Source organism: Ceratotherium simum, chromosome 29, assembly GCF_057802395.1.
Source record: "Ceratotherium simum simum isolate JZ-2026a chromosome 29, ASM5780239v1, whole genome shotgun sequence".
Taxonomy (NCBI): Eukaryota; Metazoa; Chordata; class Mammalia; order Perissodactyla; family Rhinocerotidae; genus Ceratotherium; species Ceratotherium simum.
The window spans coordinates 18,336,352-18,351,841 of NC_141928.1; the positions used below are offsets into that span (position 1 = coordinate 18,336,352).

The window sequence follows — 15,490 nt, forward strand, 5'->3', positions numbered from 1 at the left end:
GGCTTGAAATAAAATAGTATGTATAAGGCACTGAGCAGTATGAACTTGGCACCTAGTCACTGCTCAATAAACGGCAGTTGCCATTGTTAATATTATAGATAAAGACAAAGTAGCTCTAGAAGGCTAAAGGTGCTTTCTCAAGATCGCACAGCTAAGTATCAGGATTCAAGGTAAGACTCTAAGACCCACTTATTGGGTCTGAAGTGTATCATCCTTATGTATATCTTCCATGGTACATGTTTGCATTTTCTTCTTCCAGGGCTTTCATATCTGGCCCAAACCTCAGGGCACAGAATTACTTTGTTATTTCAACTACACACCTGGATGATTCTCCTCATTTAGTTGGACATCCCCCTCTTCCTTGGGGCATTGCAACTGGAGTTTTGGCTACCTTTCATTTGTGAACTTGGCCTTCTCTGGTTCCTGAGCCAGCCTGACTAGGTCAGATGGTACACTAGCCTCAGGCCCACCAGATTGTGTGGTGTGGAATGAATCCTACTGCCTTAAGTATCCACCTGGTATCTGGTGCTTAGGACATACTTCCAAAATCTGTGTGAAGAGTAATTTTTTTCCCAATTTTCCCTGATATCTTGGTCCCATTTGTATGCCTGGGATTCTGCCTCAGTCTCCCTGTCTGGCATTCCAATTCAATGATGCATCTAAATTCCTACTCTCTGCCTCAGCCCTGACACTGTGCTAGACATTGATAGAGGAATAGGACCTGTGCCTCCCAATTCCTCAACAGCCTACTGTAAACCAATGAATCCCTCCAAAAAGAGGCTCTGCGCCAGTCTTTCTGTGAGCACCAGCTGCAGGATCTCATTACGTCGCCTCATCCATTGAATTATCCTTATTATATTTGTCTACCATAATTGAAAATTTACAATGTGCCAAGCACTGTGAGAAGCACTTTACAAACATTAATTCTTTTAATCCGTATGGCAATTCTGAGACATATTATCCCATTAAACAGAAGAAACACATGCTGAGAGGCATTAACTAAACAAGGTCATGTGGTTGGTAAGAGGCAAAACTAGGATCTGACGTACTCCTGCTCACTTCCCAAATCCATGCTTATCACCTTGAAGCTAAGAGATGCTATCTCGAATTATGTAACTTCTCATTCCAGATTAATTGTATGGATCTGCTTCAAGGCTCATGCCTCTAGCCCCTCTTCTTCTTGGTGTATCTGACTTCTCTTTTCTGCCAGTCTATGATGCAACAATTTAGGCATCCTTTACACCAGAGCCCATTGGTTTACACCAGACTCTGAACTTAAATGCACTATCTGAATTATCAGTTCCCACACACTCTCTCTTGCTACATTAACTGAGCAATTTCCCATCTAACCTTTCTGTGACTATAATCTGGGCTTCTCTGATTTTTATTGGTCCATTGCCATCTATGACCTAGAGCTGGCAAGCTTTATAATCACCATCATAATCACTATCAGCACCAGCATCATCATTGTCATCACTGCCACCATCATCGACATCATTATCATCATCATCATCATCATTTTCGTCGCTGTCATCATCATCATCATCACTTGGCTTCTATAATATACAAAGAATTGAATGACTAATGCTGACCTGGCCCACAAAGCTCTGTTTGGTTGAAGATGTAAGGCATGGACATATGCAAAGATAAGTAACAATACAAAAGAACAAGGACTAAGTCCACCTGTATACATTACAAATGTTTAGGAAAGGATCAAGTTGGAGCTGTGAGAGGAGAATAATCAGGATGGCCTATGAGAGAAAATAAAAGATGATGGATATGGGTGGAGTTTACCTGGATGTGCAAGTGTTGGTACCATTTAGGTAAAAGAATATAAAGAAGGCATAGCAGGAGGCACAAATGGTGTGAACAAATATTAGAGGTAGAAGACTATTAGAGGTAAAGGAAAATGAGCTTTTCAGTTTTTGGTAAGGAGACTAGTTTGGCTATAACCAGATATCTATTATGGAGGAAGAATTAGAAACAGTATATGAAATATAGAAACTGAGAGTAGAATGAGGTTTTGTCTGGAAGAAGTTTTCTCCATGGCCCTAAACAGACATATAACTTGGAGTAAGTAGCATCCACAATCATATGAAACACTGATCAACAATGAGCAAAAGCATCTTAAAACTCTTTGTTTAATACTTAGTCTTACTAAACATTTTAATATTCATTATTTCATCCGCTACTTTGAGCAATCCTCTGAAATATATATTGTTGGTTTACCTGAGATCTAGGCATCAATTTAGGAATGAGAAAATGAAAAATAAGAAACATTAAAGGATTTATTTAGGGTCATCTACCTAGAAAGTAATGGAGCAGGACTTGAACCCAAGTCTGCTGGCTTCAGTTAGAGCAACCAAGAGACCAAGAGACCTTACGATTCAGGGTAAGATGTGAGAGAGGGAAAGTTGAAGTTGATTCCAAGCAAGTGAGACAATGATCTTTCCTGATTGAAAAGCATGTGGATGGATTTATATGGCATACCTGGACTTCAAAGTACTAAAGTCACAAAGCTCTTGGATTCCTCTCAGCTTGATCATCTCAGCCTGCCTCACCCATTGCAGCCAGATGGATATAATAACTTCTATGACCAGGGCTATAAAGGAAAAAAAATCAGAAAAAAAATTATATTACAGGTTGTTATTAAATATAAAATGTGCTTAAAAAATTAAATGTGCTTAAAAACAAATTATTGCTATCTTGGGAACATTTTGATTGGATCAGACTCTTTGGTGTCTACTCCATGATCATTTTGTCTCCCCCCAAGAAAGAGAAGGCAAAAAGGAAGCCCAGCCAACGCAGTTCAATAACAAAGTAGCCACACTGATTCCCCGTGGTGCTGGTAAGCAGCAGAGAAGCAATCAGAAGGAAGGGGAGGGCCGGCCCCATGGCTTAGCGGTTAAGTGCACGCACTCCGCTGCTGGCGGCCCCGGTTCGGATCCTGGGCGTGCACCGACGCACCGCTTCTCCAGCCATGCTGAGGCCGCGTCCCACATACAGCAACTAGAAGGCTGTGCAACTACGACATACAACTATCTACTGGTGCTTTGGGGGAAAATAAATAAATAAATAAAAATTTATAAAAATAAAAAAAAAAAAAAAGAAGGAAGGGGAAAAGTTCAGCAGGAGCTAGTCTAAAAAATAGCAAGATGTAGTTTGACAAACACCAGTCTGCTACAGCCACTGCCGTGAGTGGCCATTTCCCCTAGGAGTGACACTTTTCAATTATGAAATGGTAGCTGAGAGCGTTCTGGGCGTATCCGCAGCTGGCTGCTATTTTCTTGCCCGATTCTTTACACATGCCGGGAAAATGAGCCCTTGTTTCTATAGCCACTCTTTTCTAAATAGTAATAGTAAAAGGATGGGATGGCTATATACACATACATATGTAGTGTAATGGGAGTCTACTCGGTGCCAAGGTGGTGATCAGTGAAGCTTCCTAGGGGAAAGATCCTTGGTCTGATTTTAGGGGGTTGATTAATGTTAACTTTAAGATGATATCAAAAACATTCCAGACAGAGGAAAGTGAACGTGCATTATTTGAAAGCTTCAAGAAGCACTGCATATTCATGAATAAGCAATCTGGTGTGACTATGTCATAGCATGCAAGTTGGGGAATAAGGACAGAGTGGGGTGAGAACTATAGAGAAATGAGTAGATCATAATTGGTCACCTACTCTTCTGTAAGCTATTGTTGTATGCTATTTAAAAAACAAACAAAAACCAAGCAGTTAATCCAGTACTTAGAACACTGACTTGCTCATAGCAAGTGAGTATTTGTTAAACTGAATTTTATTAACTCTGCAAATCTTATAATATCAGACTCATACTAAAAATGCTGTTATGGATATGGGCTTTTGAGATATGTTCCCTGACTTCAAGAAGCTTATAATCATCTTAGAGAAAGAAAAAGAAAAAAAAGACGCATCCACAAAACACAAAAGTAAGGAATCCAAATTAATATCAAAATAGCAAAAAAATGGTGGGGTAAAATACATTTGCTGTAGAGTATTGGAGGAGAGGGAGATCCCTAATGGGCTGAGTCTGCATGGATGACATCTTAAAAGATATGGAGACCTAGAAGAATAAGTAGGAGTTGGAGAAGAGTTTAGAAGTATGAGAGTTGAGAATGAAAGATGGGCTGTGTGTAGGGGTGAGGCTACCATGCGAAGGACGAATTGGAGAGACTGGCCAAGTCAAATGATGGAGTGATTCTGTGGGTGGGAATAATCAGCGTGAAGTAGAAGAAACTACATTTATGTTGGAAGAAAAAGCCTTAGATTTGAGCTTCTATCTGCCACTTACTACCTATGTGTCTTGCAGGCAAATCACCTACCCCTTCTTGGAATAGACACCTATCACTTTATTTGCCTAGCAACCCTCTGCTTCTTGTAGAGTTTGTTTCTTCTCTCATTCAAACCCTATGTTTGCACAGAGACAACCATACTCTTAAAAGTTTTATCTTGCCCTTCAACCATTGACCACACTGATTGATATAGGGGTGAGCAGCTGACCCAAGCCGGGCTTAATAAGTCCTTTCCAGGGAATTTATATTAAAATTGCGTTAAATAGAGTGTTTATCTTCCTCTTGTGATATTAGTTACACGATGTAAAACTAGAAAGCTGTCAGTACCTATGATTTTACAATATCGAGGTAGCAGTTCTGCAGTGACAGAGAATAAATATAATATATAGAAAGAAGCAAAGAGAAGAGGTATAGAGAGAGTCCCAGTGGGAGTGAAGTCCCTGAGTTTGCTGACTCTGAACCCTAGATTTATCTGGTTCTTCCTTGTGCATTATATGTCCATACTTCTGTTTGATTCTGTGAGATCCTTTCAATAAATTCTCCATTTTGCCTCAGTTAGCACAAGTTGGACTTCTGTCTCTTGCAACTAAAACAACCCCAACTAACACATTTCCAAAGCAACTTCCTCATGTCTGAGACAGAAATATCAATCTCTCATGTAAATGGGTTTTTGAAAACTGAATGAGTGTACATGAGAGTAACATATTAAACACAAATAAATTGTTATTATTACTATTATTAGAAGAGTAGGTAGTCTGGCCTCAGTGGAGTGTGGTATTGCTGGTTGGAGAAGAAGGTTGACTACCCTTAGAGGGTAAAGTGAGGCTTCCTGTACTATTAAATTTTTTTTTTCCTGAGGAAGATTAGCCCTGAGCTAACATCTGTTGCCAATCTTCATCTTTTTTTGGTTAAGGAGGATTGTCCCGGAGCTAACAGCTTTGCCAATCTTCCTCTGCTTTATATGTGGGTCACCACCACAGCATGGCTGACAAGTGGTGTAGGTCCACTCCTGAGATCCGAAGCCATGAACCCGGGCTGCAGAAGCAGAGTGTGCCGAACTTAACCACTATGCCATGGGGCTGGCGTCATATTAAATGTTATTTCGCTGGAGCATGCACATTTGGTTTTGAACCAATAACCTCTCTCCACAATAATCCCAAAGCTTAGAGGGGTGTGTGTGTGTTTGTGTGTGTGTGTGTGTGTGTAGAAAGTGAGAACTTGGGAAGTTGAACAACAATGTAATTATTATCCTGTTGACAGTAATCTTCAATGCAGAACTCTCTTGTAAACAGCCATAGCACATCACTTAGCTTCAAGTCCAAATAAGGTCTCCCACTTTCCCCAAGTATAACCTTTCCCACCACTGGCAATTACCCAAAGAGAAGAATGTCTTGAACTGTGTGAGTAAAAGGAAATGGAAAATGGTAACTAAACACTGAATACTTGGATCTTGGCTCCAGAAAGGCAAAAGAGAGCAGCCCACTTTTGGATACACAGTTATCCTGCCCGCTAGTAAACAAAGCTCCATCATTCAGAGTCCAGAGATCTGCCCCCATCATGTTACTCTGCTCTCGCATAAAGAGGGGCAAGGACGGACTCTCTGGTCCAGGTCACTGCAGTGTTCTCCTGTCAAGTTTCCTCACTTATTTTCCGTCCTCTCCCAGCTGACCTTACATCTGCTTACTTTTAAGTTACAATGTCCTCATTTTACACCTTAAGAATAATAATTACTAGCCCTCCTAATCTCTTACAGAATTAAGAGATAAATCATTTAGTACATAGTAGGTGCTTAATAAATGTAATAAATCTGCCTTCCTCTAGGTAGCATGACTCTAAGTGATAGTTCAACCAATTAGTTTGATCCCATTTTAGGTCACCAAAAATAGAGTTATATTTAAGATTTTTAGATTCCCCTCAACCATTCCATTGGTCTAAAATATTTGCAGCTACAAGCAACAGATAACACCATATTTTTGTCATTTAGTGCTCTGGGCTGAGTCAGAGAATATTATGTAACCAAGAGACATAGTTCATACTGTAATTATGATTATTATTAGCTGTAATAATAGATCATAAATAGCATCTTCTAAAAGCACCACCAGAACTCTGCCTAGACCTCATTAATCTGGAGCTCACTAATTTGTAATGTGCACTTCTTTGACAATGATTAGACCAAAGTTCTCCCCCACATGATCTCTAAGTTGAATTTTTAATGCAATTCAAAAAATTTTTGGTAAAAGTCTGAGTGTCGAACACTGAGCTAGGCTCTGATGTAATTAAAGAGTCTGTAGGCTACACAGTCGGACTTACCTAGATGTAAATGGCACTTACTAAGTCCTATAAGTGCCATGTTAATGTTTGTATGAACTTGGCTAAATCTCATTTTTTTAATTTGTAAAATGGATATAATAATAACTGATTTGTTATAAGATAATCTTTGTAAAGTCTGTAAACAAGCTCATAATAAGCACTCAACATATCATCATTATTATTTTTATTAATCTTGTCAATGATGATGATGAATAAGGCAGGGAGTGTATATATAACACAGATACATAAGAAAATGATTGCAGTATCATACAATAAAATGCTGTAGTCCTACACAGTGTTGCAGGACCATAAATGAGTTTCCAATTAAATCTATCTGAAGAAGTCAGGAGAGTAGTTGCTATCTAAGTAGAATCTTGGAGAAAGCGTATTCTTACCCTTGTGTTCAAGGAGACATAATGATTCCAGGCATAGTAAACAGCATGCATTATTCTGAAAAATATAACAATCTGGTGTCATTAAGGCAAGGGTTGCCATAAAGATAAAATTCTAAACATAGGCAAACGGAAGAACTTATTGAATACATTAACAAAATAAACACTTATTTTTCCGGGGTCAAAGCATTTAGGATGCTTCTAAAAACCCTAGTAGAATAATTTTAAAACCCTGTGAACTGTGATAATCATATATCTGGTCTATTTATTAAAAATTATTTTAAGCCTCAGTAGCACTGCTAGCAATGAATTTATGCTGTTGACGCCATAAGAAATAAAACAAATATATTTGTTTGAAAAGATTCATCAGTTTAGATGTTTTGCTTTTATTTTTTTGCATATGAGACTAGGGATACATTATCACCATGTTAACTGAAAGAGAAAAGAGCAGCCTGTGTAACTATTGCTTTGTGTTTTAATATTTTAACATTTTTTTGTTTTATTGAGGTATAATTGACAAATAAAATTATAAGATATTTAAATGTACAACATGATGATTTGATATATGTACACAATGTAAAAGGATTCCTCTGATCGAGTTAATTAACACATCCATCACCTCACGTATTTTTTTTGGTGAGAACATTTATGTTCTATTCTCTTAGCAAATTTCAGTTATACAATTCAGTGTTCTCAACCATAGTCACCATGTTATACATTAGGTCTTCAGAACTTATTCATCTTACAATTGAAAGTTTAGATGTTTTCTTTCTTTAGAGTAATTTTCTCCTATTAGTCTGGATCAGTGGAGTTTGACTACTGAAATCATTCTAGAGGACAGACAAATTATGAATCACTTTGAATAAGTTATTTATCTACTCTGTAGCTCAGTTTTCTCAGCTTTAAAATGGAGAACATAGTATATGTCCAGTCTGCTTTCCAGAGATGAACAGGGGCTGGTCTGAATTCATTGTTTATGTGACCACATACTGTTCTCAAAGAAAACAGATTCCTCATCAAAATCTCTCTTACGTCCCCAGGGACTGACACATAGTTGGTGGTTCATAAATGTCACTTGGAATAGATGAAAGTAGCTTTGTAGTAGAAATAGTATACATTGCTATATGAATGTAAGTTACTATTATATTGAAAAACATAGTCAAGGTGGCTTTCTTTCTAAAATATTCAAAAATGCGACAAATAGCCATAAAGAACAACAACAAAAAAATGTTGGGAAGGATTCAGTAGTTCCCGTCAGCACAAAGTATGTATGTTAGATAGCAAATAGCCATTTCCTTCAAGATTTTCTCCAAGATTGACTCAGTCCCCAAGGCACAGAATGGTCCTACGGCCATCTGCAGTTCCAAAGAAGATTAAAGAATTGTGTCTGGACTGCTGCTGATGTCTGCATGATCAAAATCGACTATTAAATGATCCCTGACTCCATGGGGTGAGGACAAGTGTCTCAAACAAGGGAACTTAGAGTTACAGCCAAATCTCTTCCATTACTGTAGAAGAAAACATCAAAAATGACAACAAAATAAACCATACTCACACTTGGATGAGAAAAGGTGAGATGGGAACTATAGAGAGCAAAACACCTTTACTAAGTGCTTGCCATGTTCCATAACCTAACAGACACCCTTGTATTACCATGATAAGCCTGAAAGAAAGGTATCATATGCCCATTTCAAAGATGAGAACAGTAAGGTGAAGAGAGTTTAAAGAACGTGTTTAGTCTTACAAACAGTAACTGGGGGAGCTCATTTTTAATCACCACCTTCTTACTCCAAGTCCCTTGTTCTTTTTTCTTCAACAGCTTTTTCACAGCATCATTCTCATAACTAAAAATTACATGAAAAGAGTTGCTGCATAAGATAATTTTGGGAAGCTATGTTAATTCAAGTGAGACAGGCTTAATTAGGATAATCTGCATTGAGAGCTTCCTAGATGGAAATATAGAATGTATAACCTTGTAACATGTTTTTCACCAGTGTTTTCCTTCTTCTTCTTTTTTTAATTCTCACAGAGATTTAAAGCCACTAGTGTTCATTCATTTATTCATTCATCCAAAAATATTTACCAAATGACTATTATATAATCTAAATTTAAAGATAAAAAGATGGATAAGATTTGTATTATAAGCAGTTGAGTTAGTCAACAAATAGTAAAAATTCACAATCCACCAGATAGCACGTCAAGACAGTGTTGAGTCTGTCAACACTGGATTCAAGGACTGTATCTGGGTGGAAAACAATTAAATAAATAATTATCACTATGTGCAAAATGTGCGATTTATTCATTCAGTGAATATTCATTGAGCATTTACTCTGTGTCAAGCACTGGGCTAGACTATCAGATACAGTGGTCAATAAGTTAGACACATCCCCTGCCCTCATGGGGCTTACATTCCAGTGGGTAGACAGAAAAATAAACTATAAAATGTATGCTTTAAAGGGGTAAAAAGAAGCAGGAATAGAGGATAAGGAGTAAGCAGATGGGAGGAGAGTAGTCAGAAAGACCTCAATGAGGAGGTAACAATTACATTTATTCCTAAGTGATGAGAAGTGGCTAGCCATATCCAACACTAGTTCAGAGAGTCAGGAGGTAGACAGGATCCAGTTTATACAATATCTTGAAAATTTTGACAAGGAATTTGGGCTTTCTTCAGTGTTCAATAGGAAACCAGTAAGATATTTTAAGCAGAGAGAGTAAAAGAATCTGACTCACATTTTCAAATAATCGTTCCTGTCTATGAAGAATGGACTGTAGGTACCCTAGAAATGGAGCAAGAGGGTCAGTTGAGAGGCAAAGCAACAGTCATTGTGAAGAAAATACTCACTTGGGCTTGGATGGCTATGGTGGAAATGGAGAAAAGTAGATTAATTCAGAACATATCTTTAAATATTGGCAAGATAACTTGATAAAGGATTGTATTGGGAACAGGATGGGATAGGGTGGGAAAAGAAAATATCAAGAGCTACTCCCAGGATTCTGACTTGAGCACAGATGAGAGTAGTACATAGTGAGATGGGAAAGAAGGCTGATATAGTAGAAATAGTAGTTGTGAAAGCCTTTCGTTGGGTTACCTGAATGCCTGTGTATGAGTTGAGCAATTGTCGTTGAAGACTTCTCAGGGGAAGTGATATTTAAGATACAACAGAAGAAAGAGTAGGAGTTGACCAGATGTTCCAATTTATGAGTCTGGAGAGGGTGCCCCTGACAGTGGTAAGAGCCTATATCTTGGCCTGATGGCAGAGAATACAGTAACTTGGAAAATGTGAAGGAGGTTTAGTATGACCCCCTAGAGCATTAAGTAGGAAGGTGGGGGGAAGGATTCTGGGGTGGGAATGGCAAAGGAGAACAATGAGGTTGGCATATTAGATAGGAGCCAAATCAAAAAGAGCCTTTTAAGACAAGATACCAGGTTTGGATTTTATCCTAATGGCAATGGGAAGACATTAAAGTTTATTAAGTAGGGGAATGGTGGGATTCGTCTAAACTTTTAGAAGAATCACTCTGAATGCTTTATGAAAAATGAATTAATGTGATCACAAGAATAAGACTGTGTGTTCCAAATGTGTTCAAAATGGTACACTTTGGGAAACACTGACCCCTTTAAGAGAGAAGAAAATTTAAAATAAAGCTTAGCCTAATGGGGTATTAACACAATTTTCATGGAGAGACAGTTCTGGTACCAATATTAAGAACGAAGAAAGGGTGAAATCCTTCAGGGAAAGACAAAACAGGAGATATAAATGTTTATGACTAGTCGCTGCCATTTTACAGATTAGAATGGCCTGTTTAGGACCATAATTATGTCTGTGGGATAATAGGATTGACTCCAGGAATTTACCAGAGCCCTCAGCTCTCAATGGCTTCAGTTATCCTTATCCACTATGAAAATTTCCAAAATTTCTTCATCTTCTACCTTATTTTTTGAAAGGAGGGAAAGGTAGTATTTCTACCAGTTATGTCTCCCATTTATGGTTGTTACGGGGTGGTTTTCTAAAAGAAGTTAAGGTAGTATAATAAGTTTACAGTGTTTTTTCTAGATAAACTGTCTGAATCCCTGTCAGATGGCTGATTCTGGCCATTCTTCTTCCAATATGTGAAGATGTGTTCTGGAATATAAATATTTTAGATGAAGTTGATTTCAATTTGTATATTTCTCCTAGAAATGTAAAATTTCTTACTCTCCTTCCTCACCCAAAGATAATTAACTAAGTTTGTTTTAACAAACTAATGAGCTCATTTCCAATAACATCGGCCTTACTTTGTGTCTCCAACAGGCTCATAGAATAAAAGGGAGGCCTTACAAGGACATAACGAAAACTCCAGCACCCCCTCCTCTCCAGTAAGGGGAGATGAGAATGGCGGTGAGCCAGAGGCAAGAACTGTGAGTGCATTTAATGGTGACATACCATTTTTAGACCCAATTATGTAAATTCATCCTGTAATACTGTGAGTGAGGGTTGGGTGATCATTTTCCCCACTACCACCCACACACATACACACCCCGGGATTTATAGCAATTATGTCAATTGTCCTATTTATGGTACTTGACACGTTTAATGTAAGAAAGGGACAATGCATCCTATTACCTCTTATTACAGTGCAGCATGGTGATGAATGGTATAATAGTGATGATAATTAAATTGTGTTGTGCATACTTAAACATGAGATTCAAGGTTTGAAGAAGGCCTATTATCTCAGCCCTTTTTCTATATTTCATCTTCTAAGGAAAAACTCAATATCTTCCTCTGCTTGTCTGCAATTACTTAGGTGGTTCAGAAAAACTCTCATATTACCGGGAGTTGATTCCCCTACGTGCAGTTCTTTCTTTCTCTTTGCTACTCTGTGTGGGACCTGAGAGTGCCCTAAAAATCTCTATCTTTAGCTCTTGCTGCTGACAGTTCTTCAAGCAGAGGCCCCTGAACTCTAGCATCTTCAAAAGTCATTAAATTGTCATAAAAACACTGAATAATAATGTCAAGGTTCTGAATGTCAATTTTCTTTCTTCTTATTTTAATATATCTGTTCTTGTCCTGTGACCAAGCCTCTAAAATGTAAATCAGCTGCCATGAGTTTCTATAGAAGCCAGAATGGACTGGCTTGACTTTGGTAAATCATTCAAACTATCTCAACCTTCATCTCCTTCTCTACAAAATGAGGATGATATTAACTGCCCTGGTTTGCACACAAGATGATGGTAGAGACAAAAAAAGAATTTTTAATGAATCTATGCAAATATATACTATATAACATAAAATATTATAGATATATTATTACATAGATTTCAGATGAAAGCATAAGAAAAAGACCTATCACTATGGCACTTGAGAGTAAACAAAGCTTTTTAACATAAAGTAATTTTTTGAACTTTACAACAGTGTCATGTATAAAATTAACTGCAGGGCCGGCCCCGTGGCTTAGCAGTTAAGTGTGCGCTCCACTATTGGCGGCCTGAGCGCACACCCACGCACTGCTTCTCTGGCCATGCTGAGGCCGCGTCCCACATACAGCAACTAGAAAGATGTACAGCTATGACATACAACTATCCACTGGGGCTTTGGGGGAAAAATAAATAAAAAAAATTATAAAACAAATAAAAAAATAAAATGAACTGCATGTTATAAAAGAGGAAACTGAGGTTTAAGTTTAATAAGCCCAAAGTCATACAGCTAGTAAATGGCTAATTTGCTATTAAAATCATGTATTTTTAAGTTTGGATGAGAGAAGTAGCCAGGAATTTATATTTCCCTTCTGTGCAAAAGAGATAAAGAAATAAGACAACTGAAAGGGAGAGGAAAATAACATTAAAAGAGGTAGTTTGGAGCAATAGTTAAAAGCAGAGTCAGATTGAAGTTCAGCCTTGCAGCTGCCTAGAATCGTATGACTGATGCTTAGTCCAGCTTCCTTCCTACTCTTCTACGTGACTTTTTCTACCTTTCCTGTTCTCCTCAAGCCTCCAACCTCTTCACATGCACGCTCAGTCTCAAGCAATGATTTTGCATCCTGTTTCATTGAGAAGATGACAGCAATTAGAACAGAATTTCCATAAGCTTCCACCTCCCTGTCAGCTGTATGTCCACATTCTCTGATCCCCATTTAAATTAATATTTAAATCTTAACATTATTCTCCAGTGTTGTTTTTTTTTTACTGCCTATACTCCTGTCTAAAGCCAACTCTTCCACTTGCCCATGAGCTCCCATCCTTTCTCACCTACTCAAACACTGTATTAGCAATCATTCCTTCCCTTTCTCTAACATCATTCATTTTTCGTCTCTACTAGATCCATCTTATCACCACACAAACGTGCTTAGTTAAGACAATCAAAGAAGAAAAACAAAATCTCTTGACTTCTTATGCCCTTCCATATTCTTCTGTTCTATTTCTCTGTTCCCTTTTATTGTAAAGTTTAGTCTTATCTGAAAGTCTTATCTAACACCCTGTCTCCAACCCCTTTCTCTCATTATCTTTTGAAGGATTCCAGTGACTCGTGACCAGTAAAACTGCTCTTATTATCAAGGTCAGCAATGATATCCATATCGTGAAATTAAATAATCAATTCTCATGGAGGGGATTTTTGTCTGTGTTGTTCCATGCTATATTCCAAGTTGCTAGAGTGAGGCCTCATATATGGACAATGCACAGCAAACACTTAGTGAATGAATAAATACATATAAGGCAGACCTGGGTTTTAAGTCAGATTTTCCCACCTTCTTGGTGCATGCCATTACAAATTCCTTAATTCTTCCTGAGCCTCCATTTGATCATCTTTGAAATGGGGACAATAATAATGACCTCTCAGGGATATTGTAAAAAAGAAATGAAATAATGTATGTACATTAGTGACAAAGAGAAAATGCTTTGTTGTTACAGGTCTATTTCAAATGGTGCATTATACATTATTTGTAGCAAGGATGATTAATAAAGTAGGAGTTTTCTGAGGATGTTTCAATGGTTAAAAAGTTTGCTTTGAAGGTAAAACAGCAAATTACCTAATAGTTTTGTCGGTTTGTTCGTGGTTGGAATGTCTTGATGAGGCTGGGACCTCCCAAACATAACTGTTGAAGATATTGAGCAGCCAAGCATCTCCAAGGTAAGACAATGGGAAGTTTGCTGCATCATTATCTTGTGTGATTGCTAAATCTAGAAAAATAAAACACATTGCCCATTAAGACTTCCTAAGGGTGCAGTGAGGAAGACAAGTAAGCAATTCATTCCAAACGGGTGATGACTGCTAAGTGAGGTCTTGCTCATTTAACAGCCTAGAAGGGGTATTCTGTCAGCAATCCATGTCGTCAATGAATTTCAGTGAAATTCCCTGGTCTTTAATTAGTGGAGCTGATGACCTTTCGAAGATCCACTTGTGTAACCAAGGCCCTTCATTGGTGATCTTATTGTTTCTATAAAGGCAGCATAAAATATCAAAGCTCAGTTTTGTTGGATACTAACTTATTCACATCTTCTTTACCAATATTTTCTTGTTGACTATTTCATGATGATACTGATGGGACTGATCTGTTTATTTAAAAGATGGCTGCTCTCTCCTTTTAAGGCTATTAGTACTCCGGAGTGAAGCAAACAGACGAATAAATAGAATAGTGAATCTTGGAGGATATGGGAAGTTTGGGAATCATCTTTTCTCTTCCCATTTTCGACACCATCAGGAATGTCAAAGCAAGGATACTTAAATCAAAGACTTGGGATGTCCCTACTTCATTAGAAACAAGTACAGAATAAACCAATTTTTGTTTCATCAGCTCTTTGTCACATATTTTTTTGTGATCATCATATAAACATGTTAACATACACATATGCGTACATATTCAAAGCATAAATGTATCCATGTTGGATCTATATTTTCTGCATGCACTCTTATCTGCTTATAAGCACAAAAAGACACACATACACCAGCTAAAACATATATACTATACCCATTCACCAAGATGAATATTTTCACGTACAGCAACTAAAGTATATGCATTCACACCTATGCCATTCATGGATATCCATGAAAGCATGCATACACTCATACAAAAATGCACACAATTCGCATATACTACCTACATATACTTAACGTGGGTGCACATACACACAGACATATGCATATGCAGTGAAAACACCAATTTTACAACTAGATCTTTCTTTCTAGTAGGATAAGTGCTTTGAAATGGGCAGTTTATTTATTTATTTATTTTCCTTTCTGGGCACATTGAGAAATTTGGAAGATGAAACTGTGGCAGGATTTTTTTAAATATACCATTATATTTCTAGCATATTACCTTGCATAAAGTAAATAATCAATAAATATTTGATGAGTGAGAGAGCAAATGGATGGGTGAATAAATGAATGAATATGAGCAGAAGAGAGTGAATTACTCTGCATAATAGGGCGCAAAATTTTGCAGCACTGTGGTCGATGTGAGAGAGAGGAGGTGAGGAGAGATGGAGTGAGGAAGAAGAAAG

General features: G+C 37.6%; 1 long non-coding RNA gene across 4 annotated transcripts in view; it reads left to right on the top strand.

The window, feature by feature from the left end:
• The window catches only part of LOC147913219 (uncharacterized), a 421,589-nt gene that overhangs the window by 336,815 nt on the left and 69,284 nt on the right, over positions 1 to 15,490 (top strand). For 2 of the 4 annotated variants that reach the window (XR_015548922.1, XR_015548925.1), the window contains 2 exons: positions 11,307 to 11,413; positions 13,504 to 14,120. This is a non-coding gene — a long non-coding RNA (uncharacterized LOC147913219). The remainder of the gene's footprint in view (positions 1 to 11,306; positions 11,414 to 13,503; positions 14,121 to 15,490) is intronic. The other 2 variants (XR_015548923.1, XR_015548924.1) reach the window with 1 other exon arrangement.